The following is a 17,179-nucleotide window of genomic DNA, read 5'->3' as shown; positions in this document are numbered from 1 at the left end:
TCTCTCCTGTCCTCCAGTACGACTCCAGTGGAGAGCGAGGATGGAAAGATCTTCGCAAGTGGTGAAGCAATTGCATTTTTCATTTCCCAAAGCAGCCGAGGACAAATCTGGTCCGGGCCTGGTGACTTGTCAATCTTAATGTTTGACAAAATGTTCAGCACATCAGCTTCCTCTATCTCTATCCATTCCAGCATGCACACCTATTCTTCAAAGGTTTCATTCACTACAAAGTTCATTTCTTTTGAAAAAATAGAAACAAAAAGCTCATTTAGGGCTTCCCCTACCTCCTCAGACTCCACACAAAAGTTCCCTATGCTATCCCTAATCGGCCCTACTCTTTCTTTGACAATTCTCTTATTCCTCACATAAGTGTAAAATGCCTTTGTGTTCTTCCTAATCCGTTCTGCCTGACTTTCTCGTGCCCCCTCCTGGCTCTCCTCAGATCATTTTTGAGCTCCTTCCTCACCTGCCTGTAATCCTCTTGAGCTGAGCTTGACCCTAGATTCTTCCACCTGTGTTCTCTTCATTAAACACAGGGAGTCATGTTCTTTATATTAGACACACCATCTGCTGTTCTCAACATTGTACACAGAGAATGCTTTTCTCTAGATTATACATATGGACTGTTGTCCCTATATTATACACAGGGATTGTTGTTTTCTATATTATGCACAGGAACTGAGGGATAGCTGCTCTCTATAGTGCACACACGGACAGCTGTTCTCTTTATTAAACACAGGGATTCGTGTTCTTTATATTAGACACATCATTTTCTGTTCTCCATATTATGCACAGAGACTGCTGCTCTTTATATTATGCACAGGAACTGCAGTTCTCTGAAATAGACACATGGTTTGTTGTTCTCTATATTATACACAGAGACTGCTGCTCTCTATATTATACACAGAATATGCTGTTCTCGAAATTGTACACAGACAGTGCTTTTCTCTGGATTATACATATGGACTGCTGGCCTCGATATTAGACACAGGGACTGCTGTTGTCTATAATATACACAGGTACAGCAATTCTCTATATTATACACAGTGACTGTTGTTCCCTGTATTAGACACAGGGACTGCTGTTCACTATATGAGACACAGAAACAGCTGTTCTCTATATTATACACAACAGGACTGCTGTACTCGGCATTGTACACAAAATTTGTTTTTCTGCATATTTCTTTTTATTGTACACACGCACTGCTGTTCTCTATATGACACACAGGGGCTGTTGCTCTCTATATTGCACACAGAGATAGCTGTTCTGTATATTATACACAGTGACTCATATTCCACATATTGTACACAGGGACTGCTGTTCTCTATATTCTACAAAGAAACTGGTGTTCTCTACATAATACACAGAAATGGCTATTCTCTTCATTAAACACAGGGAGTCATGTTCCTTATATCAGACACAGCTATGTGCGCACTGTATTTTTTGAGTATCCATTCTTCTTGAATACGTTGTATAGGTGGTTCTCCTCTGTTTTACGAAGTATGTATGAAGTGCTGTTGTCTATATTGCACACAGGGACTGCTGTTCTTTATATAATGCACAGGCACTGCTGTTCTCTAAAATAGACAAAGGGACTGCTGTTCTCTATATTGTACACAGGGGCGACTGTTCTCTTTATTCAAAACAGGAAATCATGCTCTTTATATTAAACACAGCATCTTCTTTCTCAATATTATACACAGTGACTGCTGTTCTCCATATTATACACAGGGATGGCTGTACTCTTTTTAAACACAGAGAGTCATGTTCTTTTTATTAGACGCAGCATCTGCTGTTCTCTATATTATACACAGTGACTGCTGTTGTCTAGATGAAACTTATGGACTGCTGTTCCCAATAATTTACACAGGGACTGCTGGCCTTAATATTGTGCACACGGAATGCTGTTCTCTAAAAGAGACACAGGGATTGCTGTTCTCTATATTATACACAGGGACTGCTGTTCTCTATATTATGCACACGGTTTGCTGATTTCTGTATTTTCCAGAGGGACTGCAGTTCACTATATTGTACGTATGAACTGCTGTTGTCTATATTGCACACAGGGACTGCTGTTCTTTATATAATGCACAGGCACTGCTGTTCTCTAAAATAGACAGAGGGACTGCTGTTCTCTATATTGTACACAGACATTGGCTTTTACTGTATTATACAGAGATGATTGTTCTCTGTATTATACACAGGGATTACTATTCTTTATATTAGAAATAGCATCTGCTGTTCTCTATATTATACACAGGGACTACTGTTCTTGTCATTGCTCACAGAGAGTGCTTTTCTCTATATTAAACATAGTTTCTGCTGTTCTCTAGATTATATATATGTACTGTTGATCTCTGCATAAGACACAGGGAATGCTCTTCTCAATATTATACATATGAATTGCTGATCTTTATATTGTGCACAGGCCTGCTGTTCTCTAAAATAGACACAGGGACTGCTGCTTTCTGTATTTTCCAGTGGGACTGCAGTTCTCTATGTTGTATATACAGAGAACTGAAGGGCTTATGCCCGAAACGTCGATTCTCTTGCTCGTTGGATGCTGCCTGACCTGCTGCGCTTTTCCAACAACACATTTTTCAGCTCTGATCTCCAGCATCTGCAGTCCTCACTTCCTCCTATATTGTAAATATGAACTGCTGTTGTCGATATTGCACACAGGGACTGCTGCTCTACATATAATGCACAGGCACTGCTGTTCTATACAATAGACAGAGGGACTGCTGTTCTCTATATTGTACACAAGGGAATGCTGTTCTCTATATTGTACACAGACACTGGTGTTCTCTATATGAAACACAGGGATGGCTGTTCTCTGTATTAAAACACAGGGATGGCTGTTCTCTGTATTAAAACACAGGGATTCATGTTCTTTATATTAGACACAGCACCTGCTGTTCTCTATATTATACACAGGGACTGCTGTTCTCTAGATTATACAAATGGACTGCTGTTCTTTATATTGTGCACAGGCACTGCAGACACTGGTGTTTCTCTACATTATACACAAAGACAGCTGTTCTCTATATTAAACACAGGGAGTCATGTTCTTTATATTGTGCACAGGCACTGCTGTTCTCTATATTATACACAGAGACTGCTGCTCTCGATGTTATGCGCAGGGATAGCTGTTCTCTATATTATGCACAGTGACTGCTGTTCTCTAGATTATACATATGGACTGCCGTTCTTTGTATTGTGCACAGCCACTGCTATTCTCTACATTATACACAGGGACTGCTGCTGTTGATGTTATACACAGGGATAGCTGTTCTCTATATTATATACAGTGACTCATATTCTCTATATTGTACACAGGGACTGCTGTTCTCTATATTACACCCAGACACTGGTGTTTCTCTATATTATACACAGGGATGGCTGTTCTCTTCATTAAACACGGGAAGTCATGTTCTTTATATTGTGGACAGGCACTGCTGTTCTCTAAAATAGACAGAGGGACTGTTGTCCTCTATATTATACACAGAGATAGAAGTTCTCTATATTATACACAGTGACTCATATCCTCTATATTGTACACAGGGACTGTTGTTCTCTATATTATACACAGGCACTGGTGTTCTCTATATTCTACACAGGGATGGCTGTTCTCTTCATTAAACACAGGGAGTCTTGTTCTTTATATGAGCCAGAGTCTGCTGTTCTCTATATTATACAGAGGGACTGATGTTCTTTATATTATGCACAGGCATTGCTGTTCTCTGAAATTGACACAGAGATTGTTGTTCTCATTATTAAACACAGGAATTGCTGTTCTCTGGAATTATAAAGTGGAACTGCTGTTCTCTATATTATACACCGGGACTGCTGCTTTCTGCATTATTCAGAGGGGCTGCTGTTCTCTATATTATACATGTGAACTGCTGTTGTCTATATTGCACACAGGGACTGCTCTTCTTTATATATTGCACAGGCACTGCTGTTCTCTAAAGTCGACAGACGGACTGCTGTCCTCTATATTATACTCAGAGCCTGCTGCTCTCTATATTACACGCAGGAATGTTTTGTCTCTATATTATGCACAATGACTTATGTCCTCTATATTGAATACAGGGACTGTTGTTCTCTATATTATACACATACACTAGTGTTCTCCATATTATACACAGTGACGGCTGTTTTCTTTTTTAAACACAGTGATGCATGTTCTTTATATTATTCACAGCATCTGCTGTTCTCTATATTATACACAGGGACTGGTGTTCTCAACATTGTGCACAGAGAGTTCTTTTCTCTGGAATACACATTTATACAGCTGTCCTCAATATACAGAGGTACAGCTATTCTCTATATTATTCATAGTGAATGCTGTTTCCTCTATTAGACACAGGGACTGCTGTTATCCAGTTAACACAGGGCTGCTGTTCTCTTTATTAAACACAGGGACTGGTGTTTTCTGTATTATCTCGATGGACTACTGTTCTCTATATTATACACAAGGATCACTGTTATATATATTAAACACAGGGATTCATGTTCTTTTTGTATTAGACACAGCATCTGCTGTTCTCTATTTTATTCACAGGGTCTGGTTTCTCCATATTGTACACAGGGACTGCTGTTCTCTGTCTTATACAGCGGGACTGCGGTTCTCTGTCTTATACAGTGGGACTGCTGTTCTTTATATTATACATATGAACTGCTGTTGTCTATATTACACACGGACGGATGTTCTTTATATAATGCACAGACACTACTGTTCTCAAATACACAGAGGGGCTGCTGTCCTCTATATTAGATACTGGGACTGCTGTTGTCTATATTATCCATAGATACAGCTATTCTCTTTATTCTACACAGTGACAGTTGTTGCTTATATTAGACAGCGGGACAGCTGTTCCCTTTTTGAGACACAGAGACTGTTGTTCTCTACATTATACGTAGGCAGTGCTGTTCTCGAAAATAACTACAGAAACTGTTGTTCTCCATATTATATACAGGACTGCTGTTCTCTTTATTAAACACAGGGACTGCTGTTCTCTATATTATACACAGGGACTGCTGTTCCCAATATGAGACTCACAGACTGCTGTTCCAAATATGAGACACAGGGACTGCTGCTCGATATGTTATAAACAGTGACAGCTGGTCTCTATTACACACACGGACACACGTTCTCTACATTTCACAAAGACTGCTGTTCTCTGTATGATACATAGAGAATAGTTGTCCCTATGTTTTGCACATAGACTGCCATTCTTCAGAACACACACAGACACTGCTGTTTTCTATGTTGTACACAGGGATAGCTTTTGTCTATAGAATTCACAGGAACTGCTGTTCTCTAACATACATAGGGACAGGTGCTCTCTATATTATGCACAAAAACTCATGTTCTCTATTTTAGACACAGGGACTGCTTTTCCCATTAGTAACGTAGGGACTGCTGTACTCTATATTATACACAGGAATCGCTGTTCTCTATATGAAACACAGCGACTGCTGTTCTCCACATTAGAATCAGGGACTGCGATATTATGCATAGGGCTGCTATTCTCCGTATTGTACACAGGGACTGCTGTTCTCTCTTATACACACGCACTGTTGTCCTCCATGATAGACACAAGGACTGCTATTCTCCACATTATACCCAGGTACGGCTGTTCTCTATATTGCACAGAAGGACTCCTGATCTCTATAACATACACATTTACTCTATAGTATACACAGGGATTGCTAAATCTCTTTATGAAACACAGGGATTGCTCTTCTCTAGGTTATACACAGGGATTGTTGTTCTCTATTTTGTACATAGGGACAGCTCTTCTTTATATCATACACAGGAAATGCTTCTCTATATGAAACACAAGGACTGCTGTTCTCAACAATGTATGCAGGATTGCTGGTCTCTAAATTCAAAACTGCTATTTATTAAACACAGCGACTGCTGGTCTCTCTGTTATATGTAGGTCTGCTGTCCTCTACAATGTCCGCAGTAATGCATTTTTCTACATGTAACATAGGGACTACTGTTCTCTACCAGACACTCAGGGAGAGCTGTTCTCTATATTTTGCACTGGCACAGCTGTTCTCTACATGAGACATAGGGTCTGCTGTTCTCCACAGTATACACAGGAACTGCTGTTCTCCACATTAGAAACAAGGACTGCTGTTCTCCACAATGTACGCAGGATCACAGTCTTTTACACTTTACACAGGGACCTCTATTCTCTATTCTCTATATTATATGAAGGGACTGCTGTTCTCTACAATATACGCAGGAATACTGATCTCTACATTTTACACATGGACTTCTGTTCACTACCAGACACTCAAACAGCTGTTCTCTATATTATGCACTGGCACTGCTGTTCACCACATTAGAATCAGGAACTGCCACATTATTCTCAGTGTTTGCTGCTTTCCATATTATACACAGTGACTGCTATTCTCTTTATTACACTCAGGGACTGCTGTTTCTTATATTAGACACAGGGACTGCTGTTCCCTAAATGAGACACAGGGATTGCTGCTCTCTTATTAAACACAGGGACTGATGTTCTCTGTATTATGCACAGGGACTGCTGTTCTCCATGTTGTACTCAGTGACTGCTGATCTCTATATTATACATAGTGACTATTGTCCCCTACAGTATACACAGGCACTGCTGTTCTCTATGTTGCACACATGGATTGTTGGTCTCTACATTGTACACAATTACTGCTGCTCTCTGCATGTGCGCAGGGACTGCTGTTCTCTATTTTATACTTAAGGACCTGATGTTCTCTATGTTATACACAGGGACTGCTCATCTCTGTATTGTACAGAGGGATTGCAGTTCTCTATATTATACATAGGGACTGCTGTTCTGTCTAATAGACACACGAAATGCTGTTTTCTAAATTATACACAGGGACTACCAAGCGCCAGAGACCCGGGATCAAATCCTGACTCAGGCGACTGACTGTGTGGAGTTTGCACATTCTCCCTGTGTCTGCGTGGATTTCCTCCGGGTGCTCCGGTTTCCTCCCACAGTCTGAAGATGTGCAGGTAAGGTGAATTGACCATGCTAAATTACCCATAGTGTTAGGTGAAGGGTAAATGTAGGGTTATGAGTGGGTTGCGCTTCGGCGGGTCGGTGTGGACTTGTTGGGCCTAATCTAATTTCCCCCCTCACCTAACACTACGGGCAATTTAGCATGGTCAATTAACCTAACCTGCACATGTTTGGATTGTGGGAGGAAACCGGAGCACCCAGAGGAAACCCACGCAGACATGGTGGAGAATGTACAAACTCCACACAGTCAGTCACCGGAGGCGGGAATTGAACCCGGGTCTCTGGCACTGTGACGCAGCAGTGCTAACCACTTTGCCACCATGTCACCCAAATTATAGTATGCGCAGTGACAATTGTTTTTGTATATTAGACACAGGGATTGATGTTTTATATATTAGACACAGGGACTGCTGTTCCGATTACTAAACACATGGACTGCTGTTCTCTATATTATACATAGGGTCTGCTTTTCTCTATATTATCCACAGGGCTGCTGTCCTCCATATTGTACACAGGGACTGCTGTTCTCTATAGTATATATTGGGACTGCTGTTCCCTGCAATGTATGCAGGACTGCTGATCTCTATATTCTAAACTCCTGTTTATGAAACACAGGGACAGCTGTTCTCTATATTATACACATCGACTGCTGTTTTCCACATTGTCCACAGGGACTGCTGTTCTTTATATTATACACAATGACTCATGTTCTCTATGTTATCCACAGGGACTGTTGTACACAGGCACTGCTATTCACTACATTGCACACATGAGCTGCTGTTCTCTACATTGTACGCAGGCACTGCTGTTCTCGAGAATACACAGAGGGACTGCTGTTCTCTATATTGTACACAGGAACAGTTTTTCTCTATAGTATATGCAGGGACTGCTGTTCTCTATCATATACATTGGGACAACTGGTCTCTAGATTATACACAGGGAATCATATTCTTTCCTTTAGACACTGCTAGTTTCATTAGTACAGGGACAGGGACTGCTGCGTTATATATTACACACATGGAAGGCTGTTCTTATCATTAAACACAGGGATTGCTCTTCTCCATATTGTACACAGGGAATGCTGTTCTCTGTACTATACAAAGGGACAGCTGTTTTCTATATTGTATATGGGGACTGTTGTTCTCGCTTATAAACAGGCACTGTTGTGCTTGATAATACACACAAGGACTGCCGTACTCCATAATATATACAGGTAAGGCTATTCTCTATATTTCACATAGGGACTCCTGCTCTCTATAATATACAGAGGTACACATGTTCTTTATATTCTACACAGTGACTGGTGTTCTCTATATGAGACACAGGGAATGTTATTCTCTTTATGAATCACGGGGACTGATATTCTCTATATTATAAACAGGGATTGCTGTTCCCTTTATTAAACACAGGGACTGCTGTTCTTTATATTATATATAAGGACTGCTGTTCTCAATGTATGGTGGACTGCTGTTCTCTACATGTTGGACTGCTGTTTTCAACACAAACTGCAGTTCTCTATAATACACACAGGGAATTCTGTTCTCCATATTCTACAATGGGACTACTATTCTCTTTATTGTGCAAAATAGGCACAGAGAATGCTGATCTCTACATTTTACACTGGGATAACAGTTCACTTTTTTATATACTGGAACTGCTGTTCTCTTTATAGTACACAGGGACTGCAGTTCTCTCTTATACAGGGCACTGTTGTTTTGTAAAATTGACACAAGGACTGCTGTTCTCTATATTATACACAGGGATGGCTGTTCTCTGTATGAAACACAGGGATTGATGTTCTCTATGTTATACACAGGTTGTGCTATTTTCTTTATTAAACACAGAGACCGCTGTTCTCCATATTATATGTAGAGACTGCTGTTCTTTTCACTGTACACAGGGACTGCTCGTCCCTACAATGTACACAGGACCACTGTTCACTACATTTTACACAGGGACTACAGTTCTCTACCATACACTCAGGTACAGCTGTTCTCTACATTATCTGCAGCGACTGCTGTGCTCTAATTGAGACAAAGAATCTGCTGTTCTCCAAAATATACACAGGGTCTACTGTTCTCCATATTATAAACAGGGACTGCTGTTTTCTACAGTATCCACAGTGTTTGCTGTACTCTATATTATACAAAGGGAATGCTGTTCAACATATTATGCACAGTGACTGCTGTTCTCCATATTAGACACAGGAACTGCTATTCTCTATATGTGACACATGGATTGCTGTTCTCTATATTGTACACAGGGCCTGCTTTTTCCATATTATACACAGGGACTGCTATATAATGTTCTCTAAAATAGAAAGAGGAACTGCTGTTCTCTATATTGTACACAGGGCCTGCTGTTCTCTATATTACGCACAGAGATAGCTGTTCTCTATATTATGCACAGTGACACATGTTCTCTATGTTATACACAGAGACTGCTATTCTCATCATTAAACACAGGGACAGCTTTTCTTGACACTGTACACAGAGACGGCTTTTCTCCATATTATACACAGGGACTGCTGTTCTCTGTATTATAGACAGGGACTGCTGTTCTCACCGGCGTACACAGAGAGTGTTTTTCTCTAGATTACATATATTAGACACAGGATCTGCTGTCCTCTATATTAGACACAGGAACTGCTGCTGTCTGTATTATACACAGGGACTGATATTCTCTTTATTAAACACAGGAACTGCTGTTCTCGACAGTGTACACAGAGAATGCTTTTCTCTATCTTCTAGACAGTGACCGCTGTTACCTATATTAGACACAGGGACTGCTGTTCCCTATATTCGACACAGGGGTTGCTGTTCCCAATATGAGACACAGGGACTGCTGTTCCCTATATTAGACACAGGGGTTGCTGTTCCCTATATGAGACACAGGGATTGCTGTTCCCAATATGAGACACAGGGACTGCTGCTTGATATGTTATAAACAGTAACAGCTAGTCTCTATTACACACAAGGACTCAGGTTCTCTTCATCACACAAAGTGACTGCTGTTCTCTGTATTATACATAGAGACGACTGTTCTCTGTATTATACACAGGGACTGTTGTTCTCCAGAATACACACAGACACTGCTGTTCTCTAAATTGTACACAGGGGCACCTTTTCTCTATTGTTTTTACAGGAACTGCTGTTCTCTGTCATACATAGGGACAGCTGCTCTCTAAATTATGCACAGGAACTCATATTCTCTATTTTAGTCACAGGGACTGCTGTTTTCATAATTAAATACAGAGACTGTTGTTCTCTTTATTAAACACGGACTGCTGTTCTCCATATTGTACACAGCGAATGCTTTTCTCTGTATTGTACATTGATGCTGTTCTCTGTATGGTACACAGGGACTGCTGTTCTCTCTTATACGTGAGCACTATTGTCCATATTTTACACAGGTATGATTGTCCTCTATATTACACTCAGGTACACTTGCTCTCTATGATATACACAGGGACTCATGTTCTCTACATTATACACAGTGACTTATGTTCTCTCTGAAACATAGCAACTGCTGGTCCCTATATTAGACACTGGGATTGCTGTTCTCTTCATTAAACACGGGCACTGCTGTTCTGTATATTATACGTAGGAACTGCAGTTTTCCAAAATGTCCGCAGGACCGCTGTTTTTTGCAATTTACACAGGGACTGCTGGTCTCTACCAGACAATCAGGGACAGCTGTTCTCTACATTATACACATGAGACACAGGATGTGCTGTTCTCTACAATATGCTCAAGGACTAGTGTTCACCAGATCATACACAGTGACTGCTGTTTTCTACATTATTCTCAGGGTTTGATGTTTTCTTTATGATACAGAGTGACTGCTGTTCTCTATACTGTGCACAGAGTCTGCTGCTCTCTTGATTATACACAGGGGCTGCTGTTCTCTATATTATGCACAGACACTCGTGTTCTCTAAATTTGGCACAGGGTCTGCTGTTCTCTACAGGAAACATAGGGATAGCTGTTCTCCATATTATACACAGGCGATTCTCTACCACACATAGAGGCGGTGCTGTTCTCTATTTACACAGAGTGACCGCTGTTCTTTACATGAGACACAGGGACTGCTGTTCTCTACAATATGCTCAAGGACTAGTGTTCACAGATCATACACAGGGATTGTTATTCTCTACATTATAACCAGGGACGGCTGTTCTCTATGCTTTACACATTGACTTTTCATGACGCATTGGAACTGCTGTTCTCGATATTATGTACAGGGACTTTGTTCGCTTTATTAAACACAGGGACCTCTGTTTTCTATATTATGCACAGGTAAGGCTGGTCTCTATTTTTTTTTCACAGGGAGTCCTGCTCTCTATATTATACACAAGGACAGCTATTCTCTGTCATATACACAGGGACTGCTGTTCTCTATATTAAACACTGGGACTGATGGTGTTTACATTGTAGACAGACACTGGTGTTCTTCATAATATACACAGGGACTGCTGTTCTCTTTATGAAACACAGGGACTACTGTTCTCTATATTGTACACAGAGACTGATGTTCTCTATATGATAAACAAGCACTGGTGTTCTTCATAATATACACAGGGACTGCTGTTCTCTATATTATGCACAGAGACAGCTGTTCTCTTTATTAAACACGGGGATTCAAGATATCTATATTATATACCGTGATGGCTTTCTCTATGTTATACACAGTGCTGCTCCCTTTATTATATGCACAGACTTCTTTTCTCGACATTGTACACACGGACTGCTGTTCTCCATATTGTACATTGGGACTGATGCTCTCTATACCAGACACAGGGAGTGGTGTTGTCCATGATATACACAGTAACTGCTGTTCTCTATATTATACACAGGGACTGCAGACTTTTATGACATACGCAGGCACTGCTGATCTCTATATTATACACAGGGACAGCTGTCCTCTACAATGTATGCAGTCACTTATGTTTTCTATGTTGAACACATAGGCTGTTGTTCTCTACATTGTACAGCAGTCACTGCTGTTCTCTGCATGTGTGCAGGGACTCTTGTTCTCTATTTTACACACAGGGACTGCTGTTCACGATATTATACACATGAACTGCTCATCTCTGTATTGTGCAGACAAACTGCTGTTGTCTATATTATACAGAGGGACGGCTGTTCTGTGGAATAGACATAGGTACAGCTGTTCTCTATATTATACACGGGGATTGCTGTTCTCGACAATGCACAAAGACTGTTCTGTTCTAAACATTGTATACAGGGACTGCCTTTCTCTGCACTGTACACAGGTTCTGCTGTTCTCTACAGTGTCCACAGGACTGCTGTTCTCTACATTGTAAAGACGAACTGCTGTACTCTACAATATACACAATTCCTACTGTTCTCCACATTAGAAACAGGGACTGCTGTTTTCTACATTAACCTCAGGGTATGCTTTTCTCCATAATATGCACAGTGACTGCTGATCTCTATATTATAAACAGGGACCGCTGTCCTCAACAATCCTGTTCTCTACATGAGACACAGGATCTGCTGTTCTCTACAATATACACAGGGACAACTGTTCTCCACATTAGAAGCAGGAACTGCTGTTTTCTACATTATTCTCAGTGTTTGTTGTTCTCTTTATGGTACATAGTGACTGCTATTCTCTATATTGTACACACGGTCTGCTGCTCTCTAAAATAGACACAGCGACTGTTATTCTCGATATTATAAACAGGGACTGCTGTTCTCCATATTGTACAAAGGCTCTGTTGTTCTCGATATTATACACAGAGAGTGCTCTTCATTTTTTTCTACACCGGGGTTGCTGTTCTCTATATTGTACACTGGGACATTGTGGGACGTTAGGAAGGGAATTGTGGAGCTCCCAGCAGAAATATGTGTTAACACGGGTGACGTCCCAGAGGATTGGAAAGTGGGTCATGTTGTGCCATTCTCTATGAAGGGATGTAAGGAGAAGCCAGGGAACTGGCAACCTGTAAGTCTACTTCGATGTTTTATAAGTTGGTAGAGGTGATTATGAAAGCTATGATTCATATGCATTTTGAGGGATAAGGATTAACTAGGGATAGTCAGTGTGGTATTGTGTGAGGAAATTCATGTCTCACAAATTTGATTAAAATTTTTGTTAAGAAGTGACCAAACAGATTGATGTAGGCAAAGAGGTAGATATTGTTTACTTGGACTTCAGCAAAGGCTTGGCAAGGCTCTGCATGGGAATCAGATGAGTAAATTTATACCACTTGGCATGCAGGGTGGGCTTGTTAATTGGATACAAATTGGATTCATGGCAGGAAACGCACAGTGATGGTGGAGGTGTATGTTTTGCACTGAGGCGTGTGACCAGCAGTGTTCCACGGGGATCGGTACTGGATCCACTTTTTTTTGTCATTTATGTAAATGATTTTGATGAGAATGTAGAAGGCATGGCTCGTAATTTTGTGGATGACACCAAAATTTGTGGTGAAGTGGTCAGTGAAGAATGTTACCTCCAATTACAAAGAGATCTCGATCAATTGGGTCAATGGACTGAGAAGTGGCAGATGGAGTTTAATTTGGAAACGTGTGAGGGATTGCATTTCTGTAAATCAAACAAGGATAGGATTAATGGTAGGGCCCTGGGCAGTGTTGTAGAACCGAGAGACTTCAGGTTCAGGTACAACATTCTTTGAAATGTGCGTTAGAGGTAGACATGTTCTTTAAGAGGGCAGATAGAATGTCTGGCTTCATTGCTCAGACCATTGAATAGAGAGTTGGGATATTATACTGAGATTTTGCAGATGTTGTGACAGCCTCTTCTGTATTAATGTGTGCAATTCTAGTCGGCCTGTTACAGGAAGAATTAAATTGGAGAGGATTCAGGAAAAAATACCAAGATGTTGCTGGGAGTGGAGGGTTTGAGATTTAAAAATAGATGGGAAATGCTAGGACTTTTCTCGCTGGAACATTTGGGTTGGATGGTTGAACTTACTGAGGTTTATACAATCATGAACTGCATAGAGAAGGGAAATAACAAGGTCTTTTCCTTCAGGTGGGGAAATATCACAACAAGGAGTCATAATTAAAAGTGAGAGGTGAAATGTTTGACATGGATATGAGAGACAACTTTTTTTTACATAAAGAGTGGTTTGTGTGTCAGAATAAACTGCCAGGGAAAGTGATAAATGCAGGTACAATTGCAATGTTTAGAAGGCATAGAGGCATTGAGATGTACAGCATGAAAGCAGACTCTTCGATCCAACTTGGCCATGCTGACCAGATACCCGAAATCAATTCTGTCCCTTTTGGCAACAATTGGCCCATACCCCTCTAAACTCTTCTAATTCACTTAACCATTGGCAGATTCCTTGCACATGTTGTAATTGTGCCAACATCCACCACGTCCTCTGACAGCGCATTCCATACATGTAACACTCTCTGTGTGAACAAAGTTGGCCTTTAGGTCCGTTTTAAATCTTTCCCCTCTCACCTTAAGTCAATGACATCTTGTTTTACTTTATCAATGACCCTCATGATTTTATAAATCTTTACAAGGTCACCTCTTAGCCTTCGACGCTGCAGAGAAAACAGCTCCAGCCTATCCACTGTCTCCTGAAAGCTCAAACCCTTCATCCCTGGCAACATCCATGTAAATCTTTTCTGCACCATTTCAAATTTCACGATATCCTTCCTATAGCAGGGAGACCAGAATTGAATACAGTCCTCCAAAAGTGGCCTTTTCAATGTCCTGTACAACTTAACATGACAGCCCAACTACTATATTCGATACTCTGACCTAGAAAAAAGCCTTTATTCACTATCCTATCTACCTGTGACGCCACTTTCAAGGAACTGTGAACCTGATCTCCAAGTCTCTTTGTTGAGCAACACCCTCCAGGACCTTACCATTAAGTTTCTAAGTCCTGCCTGGATTTGCCTTTCCAAAGTGCGAATTTGGAAAAGTTCATGAATAGGAATGGTTTGAAGAGATACAGATCAAGCATAGGCAGATGGGACTTTTTAGTTTTGCAAGATGGTTAGTGTGGATATGTTGGCCCAAAGGGTCTGTTCTGTGATCTATGACCCTTTGACATTACAGCAGGCAGTCAAGAGAGAGGTTAGCTCTTTTTCATGTTCCCTTTTTCATCCACCCCATGGACTGGGACACAGCATGGGGATGATTGTGAATTGATAGAGACACAGAGGCTCTGATATTCAGTGGGTATGAAATGGAAGAACTACTGCTTGGATTCAGTGGAGATGAAGACACACAGGGGATGGCAATTAGAGATGGGCTATGGAGGGGGAGATGCTAAGTTTGTGAGAGTGCTCAACACGCCAGATTGAAGTGTGTAAAATTTGAGTGAGAGGGCTGCAGGATTGAAAGACAGAAATGGGAAGGAAAGAAAGATAGAGAAAGCGAAACAAGAAGAAAGAAAGGAAGAGAGTGTGAAAAAAAATCCACAAAGTTGAACGAAGAAGTAGGAGAGAAAAATACAAAAAGAAAGGCTATCAGTAAGAGAGAATGGGATCGGGTAAGAGACAAAAAGATTCAGAGGGAAATATGGAATGTGAGAGATAGAGAGAGAGAAAAGAGGAAAACTAAGAGAGATGTAAACAGGAGTGAAGGAAAGACATGACGGGATTAAAGTGGTGATGCTTTCCATTCGGTTTGGTCGCAGCTCTGTAGATGGTCGCTCGCATTCCCTCTTTCCTTCTGGGGACAGATCTTGCTCCAGGAGCTTGCTTTAGAAGGTGCTGGTTTAGGGAGAGAATGGAGGATACTAAAAACTCAAACTGAGATAGAGATTCAAATACTCCCCACACTCTCACACACAGAGACAGACAGACCCATACAGATACTCACACCCTGCTCCGTGCACATGGTGGAATGGGCAGTGGCTTCCAGAACATGTTTGAAATATCCGCAGGTCTGTCACTCAAAGACACCCTCTCTACCCAAATCCCAGCTTATCCAGTCTGCTGCCAGCTCCCACTCCCTGTGGCAAAACTTCCCCAGAGATGGAGTACAGCGAGAGTCATTTTGCTGTGATTAGAGAGAGGGAAGGAGGAGGGAGGTGTGAGAGAAAGCAGCAGGTAAATAGTTTAGTCCAGACTCCCCTCTGTCTTCTTCTGTTTAGCATTTTACTGTTTGGAATGGAAGCTGTAAATATTCTCATTCTGATCAAATTACGTTTGTCTTTGGTTTTTCAGTTGATCAATGTCGAAATCATAACTTGAAATTGCCTGGAATCAAACAGCTATACTCACCATGATAGCACCATCACTGTCCACTTTAACTCAACATAATCCTCAAACACATTTTTAAAAAACCGTTACCATGACAAATTAAACAGAGCTGCTGTTGACCCATCAACGGTGATATTAGGTCAGGTGACAGTAACTGAAAAAGACGCAGATTTGAAGGAGCGTCTTAAATCAGAGGGGGAGCTAGGTCATTGTAAGATGCAGACAGAGATTCCAGGCGTCCCTCTGGTTGTGCTTTGATTCCTCACCAAAACCATCAGCTGGTTCATGGAAAGGAAGGAATAAAGAAACGGAGTGATACCAGGAATTGAAATGAAATAACTTACTTTTGAAAATAAACTTGCAATCAGAAGACACAATTTTTTTTTACAGGACATGATTTACTCTTTAGAACACTTTTTTTTACCGCTTTTGTCGAGATGTGTGGATCAGTGATTTCAGCGAGGAAGAGTGGTGAGGACCCTGTCACTGCATTTCCCACTCTGAGCCTGTAGTGAACAATGATCCTTTCCTCCAGCTCATTTATTCATGTATCCGTGTCACCCACTGAGAACTGATTGCTTGGGATGAATGGATCTTTCGTGCATGTCTAACTCCTCTTTCAGTTTTGCTTTTGTTGTTCAGCTTTCTACTAACTGTTGATCGTTGCTGACAGCACTTTACACTGGCTTTGCCCCGCCAGTCTCTTTCGTTTTGTTCCTTAGACGGAGTCATTCCTTGCCCATTTGAAAATGAACGTTGTCACGTTAGTATTCCTCCTTCTCCTTCTGACCTTGCCTCACGTGGACTCCTCGTTCCATTATCTGCTGCAACTAATGCTGGCTCTCAGTTACTTGGATTTATTCACCAATTGAATTATTTTTGTAACTGGATATTTCACTGCATACATTAACTGGTCTC

This window comes from Hemiscyllium ocellatum, chromosome 20 (assembly GCF_020745735.1).
Source record: "Hemiscyllium ocellatum isolate sHemOce1 chromosome 20, sHemOce1.pat.X.cur, whole genome shotgun sequence".
NCBI classification, from domain to species: Eukaryota; Metazoa; Chordata; class Chondrichthyes; order Orectolobiformes; family Hemiscylliidae; genus Hemiscyllium; species Hemiscyllium ocellatum.
Note: the sequence above shows the minus strand (reverse complement) of the source record.